General features: G+C 41.9%; 6 non-coding genes across 6 annotated transcripts; all 6 read left to right on the top strand.

Moving 5' to 3' along the window:
* Positions 1-5,092: 5,092 nt before the first annotated feature.
* Positions 5,093-5,279, top strand: LOC141229958 (U2 spliceosomal RNA). Its single transcript, XR_012296573.1, has one exon. It is a non-coding gene; the product is annotated as a U2 spliceosomal RNA (small nuclear RNA).
* A 1,115-nt stretch (positions 5,280-6,394) lies between these two features.
* Positions 6,395-6,585, top strand: LOC141229778 (U2 spliceosomal RNA). The gene has a single exon (XR_012296400.1). It is a non-coding gene; the product is annotated as a U2 spliceosomal RNA (small nuclear RNA).
* A 1,112-nt stretch (positions 6,586-7,697) lies between these two features.
* Positions 7,698-7,888, top strand: LOC141229777 (U2 spliceosomal RNA). Its single transcript, XR_012296399.1, has one exon. It is a non-coding gene; the product is annotated as a U2 spliceosomal RNA (small nuclear RNA).
* A 1,112-nt stretch (positions 7,889-9,000) lies between these two features.
* Positions 9,001-9,191, top strand: LOC141229776 (U2 spliceosomal RNA). The gene has a single exon (XR_012296398.1). It is a non-coding gene; the product is annotated as a U2 spliceosomal RNA (small nuclear RNA).
* A 1,112-nt stretch (positions 9,192-10,303) lies between these two features.
* On the top strand, positions 10,304-10,494 carry LOC141229775 (U2 spliceosomal RNA). Its single transcript, XR_012296397.1, has one exon. It is a non-coding gene; the product is annotated as a U2 spliceosomal RNA (small nuclear RNA).
* Positions 10,495-11,609: 1,115 nt separating this feature from the next.
* On the top strand, positions 11,610-11,800 carry LOC141229774 (U2 spliceosomal RNA). The gene has a single exon (XR_012296396.1). It is a non-coding gene; the product is annotated as a U2 spliceosomal RNA (small nuclear RNA).
* The last annotated feature ends 786 nt before the right edge of the window (positions 11,801-12,586 follow it).

Genomic DNA, 12,586 nt, shown 5'->3' with positions numbered 1-12,586 from the left:
GGTGTTTTTCGCTGCAAGAACACTGGGAGCGCAGATTGCAAGCGGCTGCAATTTGCAACCTTGTTGCGTTTTTCCATGGAGGTTGACCCTAACCTCGTGCCTCTTTATGCGAGGCTAAAAAACTCTATCCGAATTCACTTCACGGCGGGTGGCTCGGATATGAGGAAATTAGGGTATGTAGTCCAGGACGTGCTCAGGAACCTTCTTGGCGTACAAAGGAATGAAATTCTCTCCATCCAGGATTATCCCAGAAGAGGTGACTATGACATCACATTCACCGGAGAAGGTATTTTTAGAGATGTACTAGAAAAGTTAAAAAAAGTTGAAAATAGTCCTGTTTTGAAAGGGATACAAATTGTTGAGCACGTCCTGGATGAGGTAAGACTGGTTATTGTAAAAGTATTTTCGCCCTTTGTTTCTGCTCCAGAAGTAATGTCATTTCTAGCAATTTATTTTAAAAGTGTTAAATGTATTGGGAAGATATTAAACGAATATAACATATGGACATCTAAGTGGAAATTCCTTGTGAAGTGTACAAGAGATCCAAATACACCAGATGGTATACGGCTCCCCCCTGCCCGTTTCAAAATTGGGCAAACAAATGGGGATTTCTTCTTTTCTGGGATGCCAGTATATTGCAGAAATTGTGGGCGCTATGGTCATTCAAAAGAAAACTGTCATGTATCATGTAGAAATTGTGCTAGTGAAGAACATGAGACAAAAGAATGCCCTAAGGAAAAGAAATGCAGTTTTTGCCAGACTCCAGGTCACTTTTATTTTTCTTGCCCTCACAGATTTCGGGAAGATGAGCAAAAGGGGAAGTCCAAGACGTCCAACCAAGGACCAAAAGATCAGACCACCCCTCAGGAGGAGGAACAACAACCTGGAGCCTCTGGAGACAATAAGGGCGTACCAAATAGTGAAGTGTCTCCAGAGTCTATGACAGGTAAAATACCAAATCCCAAAACCTGGCTGCAGGACCTGCGGGAGTCCAAAAGGAGGGCTGAGAAGGAGCAGAAGGGCACTACTGGTAAGGTCAAAAGGGACCGGCAAAAGGCCAACACAGAAGCCCATGCCCAGTCTGGGTCTCCTAGTGCTGAGGGCGCTGAGTGGATACAGGTGGGTCCTAAGAAAAAGAAAAAGGGTGGTTCGGAGGAGGCAGCAGGAGGTGAACAGATGGACACTTCTCCAGAAGGGGACGTGGACGCTGGACCCTCAGGGGTTTCGGTCTCCGCTGCTACAGGTGGGGACCGGGATCTTGCTGCCTCTGAAGAGTCAGAGGCTCTGCCTTGTGCGCAACCTCCTCCTATAGGACGACCTTCTACAGGTCAAACAGGGGCGGCGGAACCCCTCGGGGACCCACCTGATGAGGAACTGCATGGCCAGCCAATGGAGACCCAGCGGGTTCTGCCAGCCAGCCCTCCGAGCTATGCCAGTGTAGCGTCGGGTTTATATAAATGTGGTAATCTTTCCTCCTCCACGGAGACTCTCGTGACGATACTATCAGATGAGGAGGGAGGCGCAAGCCCAGTGGTCTGATCAGGTTCATCGGACAGGTAAATCCGTTGCTCTTAGTTACCTAAGTAAAATTTCTACATTTTCTAATGATGGCTGAACTCAAAGGTATTTCCCTCAACGTGAGAGGCATAAAATCTAACACGAGAAGAACTGCTCTTTTTAATTTTTTTACGTGTTTTACTGCATCTGTATTTTTTCTGCAAGAATGTAATATCCCACATGAAATGTCATATCAAAAATATAAAGATGAGTGGAAGTGTGGGCCATCTGTCTGGTCCGGATCGAATGCTGCAGGATCAGCGGGTGTAGCCATACTTTTTAAAGGGAACGTTTTAATTGATTTTATTCAGGAAATTTTACCAGGTCGTATTTTATTAGTGAAAGCTTTTATTGATGGTATTAGATGGCAGTTTTTAAATTTTTATGGATCCCCAGAGAAAAATGAAAGAGCCGAAATGCTTGATCTTTTACCATTATTTATTAATAACTCTGAACCTTTTATCTTAGCAGGGGATTTTAATTGTGTTTTAAAAGGTGAAAACCGGCGCTCCAGCTCTGTAAGCAGGAACTACGATAAAACCTCAGGTATGCTACATGATATAGTCAAAGATGCTAAATTGATAGACATATATAAAGAGTGTCATAGTGACAGCCCAGAGGACGCCGGTTTCACTTGGAGCAATGCTAATTGTAGCTCTAGGATTGATTTTATTTTTGGTTCAGATAAAACAATACCTGCCAAATGTGAAGTTTTAACTAATATATTTTCAGACCATAAACTTTAATCCTTTACCATAAAAGTAAATGACAACAAAAAATGTGGTAAGAATAGCTGGAAAATGAACGTATCCCTTTTAACCGACCCGCAGATTTTATCAGATTTTATTGAGTTTTATAGGAAATGTAGAAAAGGGAAAAAAACAAATGAGACTATGAGTGTATGGTGGGATAGAATGAAAGTAAAAATAAAAGACTTTTTTATTAAAAAGAGTATATGTAGAGCCAAAGAAAAATATGAAGAATATAGAATTTTAAATACCCGCCTACAAACATTATTTAAGCTCAGAGACAATGGGATAGATGTACAAGTTGATATTTCAAACTTAAAAGAAGAGATTTCAAAATGGCTAGAACAAAAAGGAAAAGAGATAATTTTTCGTTCTAGAGTACAACATATAGAAGAAAATGAAAAGTGTTCCAGATATTTTTTTAGGAAAAATAAAAAAGAAAAAGTGATAATTGACCATATAGATGGTGAGAATAATATAAAAAATATGCTGGGTAAAGTTGAGGTTTTTTTTTCTAATCTTTTTAATGGAAAAAATATAGATAATAAATTAATGGATGATTCGCTGCAAGGACTAACAGCTGTTTTAGATCCCGCATCCCAAGAGTTTTTATCCCAAGTTTTAACAGAACAAGAAGTGTTAAAAACTATTAAAAGTTTTAAAACTGGAAAGGTCCCTGGTCCTGATGGCATCCCAATAGAATTTTATGTATGTTTTTATGATATTTTAAAAGATGATTTGTTTTATTTGTTTACTGAGGTTTTTAATAATAAGGTTTTATTAAATTCCTGGAAGAAAGGTGAAGTCTCCCTCCTATACAAAAAAGGTGATAAATCAAAATTAGAAAACTGGAGACCAATAACACTTTTAAATTGTGACTATAAAATAATGGCTAAAATTTGTGCAAATCGTCTAAAAGAAGTCATCAGCAAAGTTATTCATTCTAATCAAGTGTGTGGGGTGCCGGGGCGCAGTATATGGGACAATCTGAATTTAGTGAAAGACTGTATTGAGGATGTGAAAGACAGAAAGGGGAAAATGGCGATTTTATCTATTGATTTTGAAAAAGCATTTGACCGTGTCTCACACTTTTATCTTTTTAAAGTTTTAGAGAAAATGGGCATACCAGAAGGGTTTTTACTATCGCTTAAAGCATTTTACAAGGATTGTACAAGTAAGATTTTAGTGAATGGTTTTAAGACACAAGAGGTATTTTTACGGTCAGGGGTGAAACAGGGATGCCCTCTGTCCCCCCTACTGTTTATCTGTGCACTGGAACCAATGTTATGTGCAATACGCCAAAATAAACAGATATGCGGTGTCCCTCTGCCTGGAAGCGGTGGTTTGGAGGCCAAGGTTGTAGGCTACATGGATGACGTGGCGGTCTTGTGTACAGATGCACCATCACTTACGGCCACTCTCCATCAAGTGCAATCCTTTTGTCTAGCTTCTGGTTTTAAAATCAATTTTAATAAGTGTAACATTTTAAGTGTTGGGGGGATGATTTTACGTGATGTACCAATTAATGTCTCCGAATCCATTTCCATTTTAGGTATATCATTCACTGAAAATAATGATGGTTATAATAGTTGGGAAACAGTTACACAGAAAGTAAATACGAAAATATGTATGTGGAACATGAGGAGACTTACAATGGAGGGTAAAGTATTGGTTTTAAAGATGGTGATTTTACCTCTTTTATTGTATCTTAGCATGGTTTTCCCCCCGCCTGTTAATGTTTTAAAAAAGATAACCAAAACCTGTTTTACCTTCTTTTGGAACTCAAAAATGGAAAAGCTGAAAAGAGAAATCGTGATGAAATCAAAAGTAAAAGGTGGTAAAGATTTTCCAGATTTTAATAGGTTTCTTTTAATCCATCTGTTCGTTTACTGTTTTAATGCCCTTTTTAAGAATCACTATTGGTCCTTTTTTATGCGTTTTAATACAGGATTTTTTATGAGAAAGTTTGGATGGTATGAAGTTAATATATCTGTGCCCCATGCTTTTAATTTGTCGACGCATTATGAGATTTTAAGGAAAATAGTGTCCGATTTTAATTTAGGGACTAAGAAAATAGAGGAATTAAGAAATAGTAAGAAACTAATTAAAGAAATACGTAAAAGTGAGGAAATATGTAATGTTGACAGATATGATGATGACAAATCTATGTCTATCTGGAAAATGATTAACGTTTTTTATCTTTTTAATGAACAGAGAGATCTGGCTTGGAGTTGCATGCACCGCTGTCTTCCTTGCCGGGCATTCCAATACAGAAGAGGATTTGTGAGGTCTGCCATCTGCCCAAGAGCCGGATGCCAAGACGAGGAAACGGTGGAACATCTATTATGGACATGTAATTTTGCAAAGGATTTCTGGAGAAGACTGCTCCCCCTACTGGAAAAGGTGGCAGACCTCAAGGACTTTACATATAAAACTGTGCTATACGGACTTATGGAATGCCCCACAATGGACCAGTACACAATGGCTTGGAAGACAGTGAACTGCGCCAAGTCATCTCTCTGGAAAGCACGCAACATTGCTATTTTTAAACAAGATGTTTTATCAGTGAATGATGTTTTAAGTTTATGTTTATGTGAAATGTATACTTATTATTTAATTGACAAAAAGAAGAATGTACATATTTCCAAAAAATGGCTTGTTGACCAATGGAACCTAATTATTTAAAATCTTTGTATTTTTTTGTTTTGTAAATTTCATTTGTCTTTTAACGTTTGGTTTTTGTGTAATTATGCTTGTAATTTGTTAAAGTTTTAATAAACGGTTTTATCCCTCTGCAGGGGATAGCCAAATTAAAAAAAATCTGTTCTTATCAGTTTAATATCTGATACGTCCCCTATCTGGGGACCATATATTAAATGGATTTTTAGAACAGGGAGATGGAAAAAGAGCTTGCTCTGTCCACTCCACGCATTGACCTGGTATTGCAGTATCTCCAGGACCGGTGCACCCCTTCTTTAATGCAGTTTCTAAAATCAGAAAGAATTGAATTCAATGTTTTTTGTTCATTTTGCTTGTTTGTCGGATTTTGGGATGGACTCTTTGGCTTTGCTTTTCTTCTCCTCATTGGATTTTTCATGTTCAAAGTTGCAGAAGCCAGATTACAAGCTCATTTTGGTTCAACTTCAGCAACTGTGCATTGCATTGCCATGTAATGTAATGCAATGCTATCTTTCTAGCTCTCCCTTTTTACTTCCTTTTGGATAAACAGACATATTAGGCAAGCATTTTGGAGCTTTCACCTAAATAACTACAGGTGGTGAGATAAGCTGCACAATATAATTGACCTTTCAGTATATTGTTGCACACACACCATCTATTTAGCAAATGCCCTTGTTATCAACAGCAGCCTTTTAAACTCACCTGAGCTAACAGGTATGTGCGCTGGTTACTCTGCTGCGCTTAAAATTTCTTTTTTGGTTTGCTACAATGCCTTTTCTGAAACGTTGTCTCCCTCTGCTGGAACACTGACTTCTTTCATTTAATGCCTGCAGACTATAAAAGAGAACCCAACCCAAAAAGTTTGGTTGATTAGTCTGTGGCATTCTGTTAAACTGTTGCTTATGGCGGTCTCTGTGAGCTTCTCAGCGACATTCAGCCAGCCAGGTATCCTGCCTGCAGTAGATGGAATGTGGCAATGGAACGCTGGCTGCGCGTGTCATAATAGGCTCTGAGCCTTTATATACCTGTGCACAGCAGCAGCCACCTTAAGTCTGCTGCTGGACAGCCAGCAGCAGCAGCAGCAGGAGAGGTATGTAATTAGCAGCCCTCCTGCTAAGGGTAGACAGCTGCTCGTTCCACCCCACCCCCCGCCTTAATTGGTTCTCCTCCCGTCCAACGGTGTTGAGGCGGGTGGGAACAGCAGGGGGTGAAGGTGCTGTGTTTAAAGAGGTGGAGTTATGCAGATCTAAAACGCGTGGATTGCAGCAGCAGCAAGCCGAAAAGTGCAGGCATGTAAGGGATCTAGAGGTTGACAACATGTCTTCTTAACGGGAGTCCAGGAGCTCATCTCCACAAATGGACTTTTCAGGATCCTTGGGTGGCTCCGTAGTTTGAAACCAATTCTGGTTATCGCTTCTCGGCCTTTTGGCTAAGATCAAGTGTAGTATCTGTTCTTATCAGTTTAATATCTGATACGTCCCCTATCTGGGGACCATATATTAAATGGATTTTTAGAACAGGGAGATGGAAAAAGAGCTTGCTCTGTCCACTCCACGCATTGACCTGGTATTGCAGTATCTCCAGGACCGGTGCACCCCTTCTTTAATGCAGTTTCTAAAATCAGAAAGAATTGAATTCAATGTTTTTTGTTCATTTTGCTTGTTTGTCGGATTTTGGGATGGACTCTTTGGCTTTGCTTTTCTTCTCCTCATTGGATTTTTCATGTTCAAAGTTGCAGAAGCCAGATTACAAGCTCATTTTGGTTCAACTTCAGCAACTGTGCATTGCATTGCCATGTAATGTAATGCAATGCTATCTTTCTAGCTCTCCCTTTTTACTTCCTTTTGGATAAACAGACATATTAGGCAAGCATTTTGGAGCTTTCACCTAAATAACTACAGGTGGTGAGATAAGCTGCACAATATAATTGACCTTTCAGTATATTGTTGCACACACACCATCTATTTAGCAAATGCCCTTGTTATCAACAGCAGCCTTTTAAACTCACCTGAGCTAACAGGTATGTGCGCTGGTTACTCTGCTGCGCTTAAAATTTCTTTTTTGGTTTGCTACAATGCCTTTTCTGAAACGTTGTCTCCCTCTGCTGGAACACTGACTTCTTTCATTTAATGCCTGCAGACTATAAAAGAGAACCCAACCCAAAAAGTTTGGTTGATTAGTCTGTGGCATTCTGTTAAACTGTTGCTTATGGCGGTCTCTGTGAGCTTGTCAGCGACATTCAGCCAGCCAGGTATCCTGCCTGCAGTAGATGGAATGTGGCAATGGAACGCTGGCTGCGCGTGTCATAATAGGCTCTGAGCCTTTATATACCTGTGCACAGCAGCAGCCACCTTCAGTCTGCTGCTGGACAGCCAGCAGCAGCAGCAGGAGAGGTATGTAATCAGCAGCCCTCCTGCTAAGGGTAGACAGCTGCTCGTTCCACCCCACCCCCCGCCTTAATTGGTTCTCCTCCCTTCCAACGGTGTTGAGGCGGGTGGGAGCAGCAGGGGGTGAAGGTGCTGTGTTTAAAGAGGTGGAGTTATGCAGATCTAAAACGCGTGGATTGCAGCAGCAGCAAGCCGAAAAGTGCAGGCATGTAAGGGATCTAGAGGTTGACAACATGTCTTCTTAATGGGAGTCCAGGAGCTCATCTCCACAAATGGACTTTTCAGGATCCTTGGGTGGCTCCGTAGTTTGAAACCAATTCTGGTTATCGCTTCTCGGCCTTTTGGCTAAGATCAAGTGTAGTATCTGTTCTTATCAGTTTAATATCTGATACGTCCCCTATCTGGGGACCATATATTAAATGGATTTTTAGAACAGGGAGATGGAAAAAGAGCTTGCTCTGTCCACTCCACGCATTGACCTGGTATTGCAGTATCTCCAGGACCGGTGCACCCCTTCTTTAATGCAGTTTCTAAAATCAGAAAGAATTGAATTCAATGTTTTTTGTTCATTTTGCTTGTTTGTCGGATTTTGGGATGGACTCTTTGGCTTTGCTTTTCTTCTCCTCATTGGATTTTTCATGTTCAAAGTTGCAGAAGCCAGATTACAAGCTCATTTTGGTTCAACTTCAGCAACTGTGCATTGCATTGCCATGTAATGTAATGCAATGCTATCTTTCTAGCTCTCCCTTTTTACTTCCTTTTGGATAAACAGACATATTAGGCAAGCATTTTGGAGCTTTCACCTAAATAACTACAGGTGGTGAGATAAGCTGCACAATATAATTGACCTTTCAGTATATTGTTGCACACACACCATCTATTTAGCAAATGCCCTTGTTATCAACAGCAGCCTTTTAAACTCACCTGAGCTAACAGGTATGTGCGCTGGTTACTCTGCTGCGCTTAAAATTTCTTTTTTGGTTTGCTACAATGCCTTTTCTGAAACGTTGTCTCCCTCTGCTGGAACACTGACTTCTTTCATTTAATGCCTGCAGACTATAAAAGAGAACCCAACCCAAAAAGTTTGGTTGATTAGTCTGTGGCATTCTGTTAAACTGTTGCTTATGGCGGTCTCTGTGAGCTTCTCAGCGACATTCAGCCAGCCAGGTATCCTGCCTGCAGTAGATGGAATGTGGCAATGGAACGCTGGCTGCGCGTGTCATAATAGGCTCTGAGCCTTTATATACCTGTGCACAGCAGCAGCCACCTTCAGTCTGCTGCTGGACAGCCAGCAGCAGCAGCAGGAGAGGTATGTAATCAGCAGCCCTCCTGCTAAGGGTAGACAGCTGCTCGTTCCACCCCACCCCCCGCCTTAATTGGTTCTCCTCCCTTCAAACGGTGTTGAGGCGGGTGGGAACAGCAGGGGGTGAAGGTGCTGTGTTTAAAGAGGTGGAGTTATGCAGATCTAAAACGCGTGGATTGCAGCAGCAGCAAGCCGAAAAGTGCAGGCATGTAAGGGATCTAGAGGTTGACAACATGTCTTCTTAACGGGAGTCCAGGAGCTCATCTCCACAAATGGACTTTTCAGGATCCTTGGGTGGCTCCGTAGTTTGAAACCAATTCTGGTTATCGCTTCTCGGCCTTTTGGCTAAGATCAAGTGTAGTATCTGTTCTTATCAGTTTAATATCTGATACGTCCCCTATCTGGGGACCATATATTAAATGGATTTTTAGAACAGGGAGATGGAAAAAGAGCTTGCTCTGTCCACTCCACGCATTGACCTGGTATTGCAGTATCTCCAGGACCGGTGCACCCCTTCTTTAATGCAGTTTCTAAAATCAGAAAGAATTGAATTCAATGTTTTTTGTTCATTTTGCTTGTTTGTCGGATTTTGGGATGGACTCTTTGGCTTTGCTTTTCTTCTCCTCATTGGATTTTTCATGTTCAAAGTTGCAGAAGCCAGATTACAAGCTCATTTTGGTTCAACTTCAGCAACTGTGCATTGCATTGCCATGTAATGTAATGCAATGCTATCTTTCTAGCTCTCCCTTTTTACTTCCTTTTGGATAAACAGACATATTAGGCAAGCATTTTGGAGCTTTCACCTAAATAACTACAGGTGGTGAGATAAGCTGCACAATATAATTGACCTTTCAGTATATTGTTGCACACACACCATCTATTTAGCAAATGCCCTTGTTATCAACAGCAGCCTTTTAAACTCACCTGAGCTAACAGGTATGTGCGCTGGTTACTCTGCTGCGCTTAAAATTTCTTTTTTGGTTTGCTACAATGCCTTTTCTGAAACGTTGTCTCCCTCTGCTGGAACACTGACTTCTTTCATTTAATGCCTGCAGACTATAAAAGAGAACCCAACCCAAAAAGTTTGGTTGATTAGTCTGTGGCATTCTGTTAAACTGTTGCTTATGGCGGTCTCTGTGAGCTTCTCAGCGACATTCAGCCAGCCAGGTATCCTGCCTGCAGTAGATGGAATGTGGCAATGGAACGCTGGCTGCGCGTGTCATAATAGGCTCTGAGCCTTTATATACCTGTGCACAGCAGCAGCCACCTTCAGTCTGCTGCTGGACAGCCAGCAGCAGCAGCAGGAGAGGTATGTAATCAGCAGCCCTCCTGCTAAGGGTAGACAGCTGCTCGTTCCACCCCACCCCCCGCCTTAATTGGTTCTCCTCCCTTCCAACGGTGTTGAGGCGGGTGGGAACAGCAGGGGGTGAAGGTGCTGTGTTTAAAGAGGTGGAGTTATGCAGATCTAAAACGCGTGGATTGCAGCAGCAGCAAGCCGAAAAGTGCAGGCATGTAAGGGATCTAGAGGTTGACAGCATGTCTTCTTAACGGGAGTCCAGGAGCTCATCTCCACAAATGGACTTTTCAGGATCCTTGGGTGGCTCCGTAGTTTGAAACCAATTCTGGTTATCGCTTCTCGGCCTTTTGGCTAAGATCAAGTGTAGTATCTGTTCTTATCAGTTTAATATCTGATACGTCCCCTATCTGGGGACCATATATTAAATGGATTTTTAGAACAGGGAGATGGAAAAAGAGCTTGCTCTGTCCACTCCACGCATTGACCTGGTATTGCAGTATCTCCAGGACCGGTGCACCCCTTCTTTAATGCAGTTTCTAAAATCAGAAAGAATTGAATTCAATGTTTTTTGTTCATTTTGCTTGTTTGTCGGATTTTGGGATGGACTCTTTGGCTTTGCTTTTCTTCTCCTCATTGGATTTTTCATGTTCAAAGTTGCAGAAGCCAGATTACAAGCTCATTTTGGTTCAACTTCAGCATCTGTGCATTGCATTGCCATGTAATGTAATGCAATGCTATCTTTCTAGCTCTCCCTTTTTACTTCCTTTTGGATAAACAGACATATTAGGCAAGCATTTTGGAGCTTTCACCTAAATAACTACAGGTGGTGAGATAAGCTGCACAATATAATTGACCTTTCAGTATATTGTTGCACACACACCATCTATTTAGCAAATGCCCTTGTTATCAACAGCAGCCTTTTAAACTCACCTGAGCTAACAGGTATGTGCGCTGGTTACTCTGCTGCGCTTAAAATTTCTTTTTTGGTTTGCTACAATGCCTTTTCTGAAACGTTGTCTCCCTCTGCTGGAACACTGACTTCTTTCATTTAATGCCTGCAGACTATAAAAGAGAACCCAACCCAAAAAGTTTGGTTGATTAGTCTGTGGCATTCTGTTAAACTGTTGCTTATGGCGGTCTCTGTGAGCTTCTCAGCGACATTCAGCCAGCCAGGTATCCTGCCTGCAGTAGATGGAATGTGGCAATGGAACGCTGGCTGCGCGTGTCATAATAGGCTCTGAGCCTTTATATACCTGTGCACAGCAGCAGCCACCTTCAGTCTGCTGCTGGACAGCCAGCAGCAGCAGCAGCAGGAGAGGTATGTAATCAGCAGCCCTCCTGCTAAGGGTAGACAGCTGCTCGTTCCACCCCACCCCCCGCCTTAATTGGTTCTCCTCCCTTCCAACGGTGTTGAGGCGGGTGGGAACAGCAGGGGGTGAAGGTGCTGTGTTTAAAGAGGTGGAGTTATGCAGATCTAAAACGCGTGGATTGCAGCAGCAGCAAGCCGAAAAGTGCAGGCATGTAAGGGATCTAGAGGTTGACAACATGTCTTCTTAACGGGAGTCCAGGAGCTCATCTCCACAAATGGACTTTTCAGGATCCTTGGGTGGCTCCGTAGTTTGAAACCAATTCTGGTTATCGCTTCTCGGCCTTTTGGCTAAGATCAAGTGTAGTATCTGTTCTTATCAGTTTAATATCTGATACGTCCCCTATCTGGGGACCATATATTAAATGGATTTTTAGAACAGGGAGATGGAAAAAGAGCTTGCTCTGTCCACTCCACGCATTGACCTGGTATTGCAGTATCTCCAGGACCGGTGCACCCCTTCTTTAATGCAGTTTCTAAAATCAGAAAGAATTGAATTCAATGTTTTTTGTTCATTTTGCTTGTTTGTCGGATTTTGGGATGGACTCTTTGGCTTTGCTTTTCTTCTCCTCATTGGATTTTTCATGTTCAAAGTTGCAGAAGCCAGATTACAAGCTCATTTTGGTTCAACTTCAGCAACTGTGCATTGCATTGCCATGTAATGTAATGCAATGCTATCTTTCTAGCTCTCCCTTTTTACTTCCTTTTGGATAAACAGACATATTAGGCAAGCATTTTGGAGCTTTCACCTAAATAACTACAGGTGGTGAGATAAGCTGCACAATATAATTGACCTTTCAGTATATTGTTGCACACACACCATCTATTTAGCAAATGCCCTTGTTATCAACAGCAGCCTTTTAAACTCACCTGAGCTAACAGGTATGTGCGCTGGTTACTCTGCTGCGCTTAAAATTTCTTTTTTGGTTTGCTACAATGCCTTTTCTGAAACGTTGTCTCCCTCTGCTGGAACACTGACTTCTTTCATTTAATGCCTGCAGACTATAAAAGAGAACCCAACCCAAAAAGTTTGGTTGATTAGTCTGTGGCATTCTGTTAAACTGTTGCTTATGGCGGTCTCTGTGAGCTTCTCAGCGACATTCAGCCAGCCAGGTATCCTGCCTGCAGTAGATGGAATGTGGCAATGGAACGCTGGCTGCGCGTGTCATAATAGGCTCTGAGCCTTTATATACCTGTGCACAGCAGCAGCCACCTTCAGTCTGCTGCTGGACAGCCAGCAGCAGCAGC

Source organism: Phyllobates terribilis, unplaced genomic scaffold (assembly GCF_046119375.1).
Source record: "Phyllobates terribilis strain yellow unplaced genomic scaffold, ASM4611937v1 Scaffold_488__1_contigs__length_1352022, whole genome shotgun sequence".
Taxonomy (NCBI): Eukaryota; Metazoa; Chordata; class Amphibia; order Anura; family Dendrobatidae; genus Phyllobates; species Phyllobates terribilis.
This window is presented reverse-complemented; position numbering and strand designations above follow the sequence as displayed.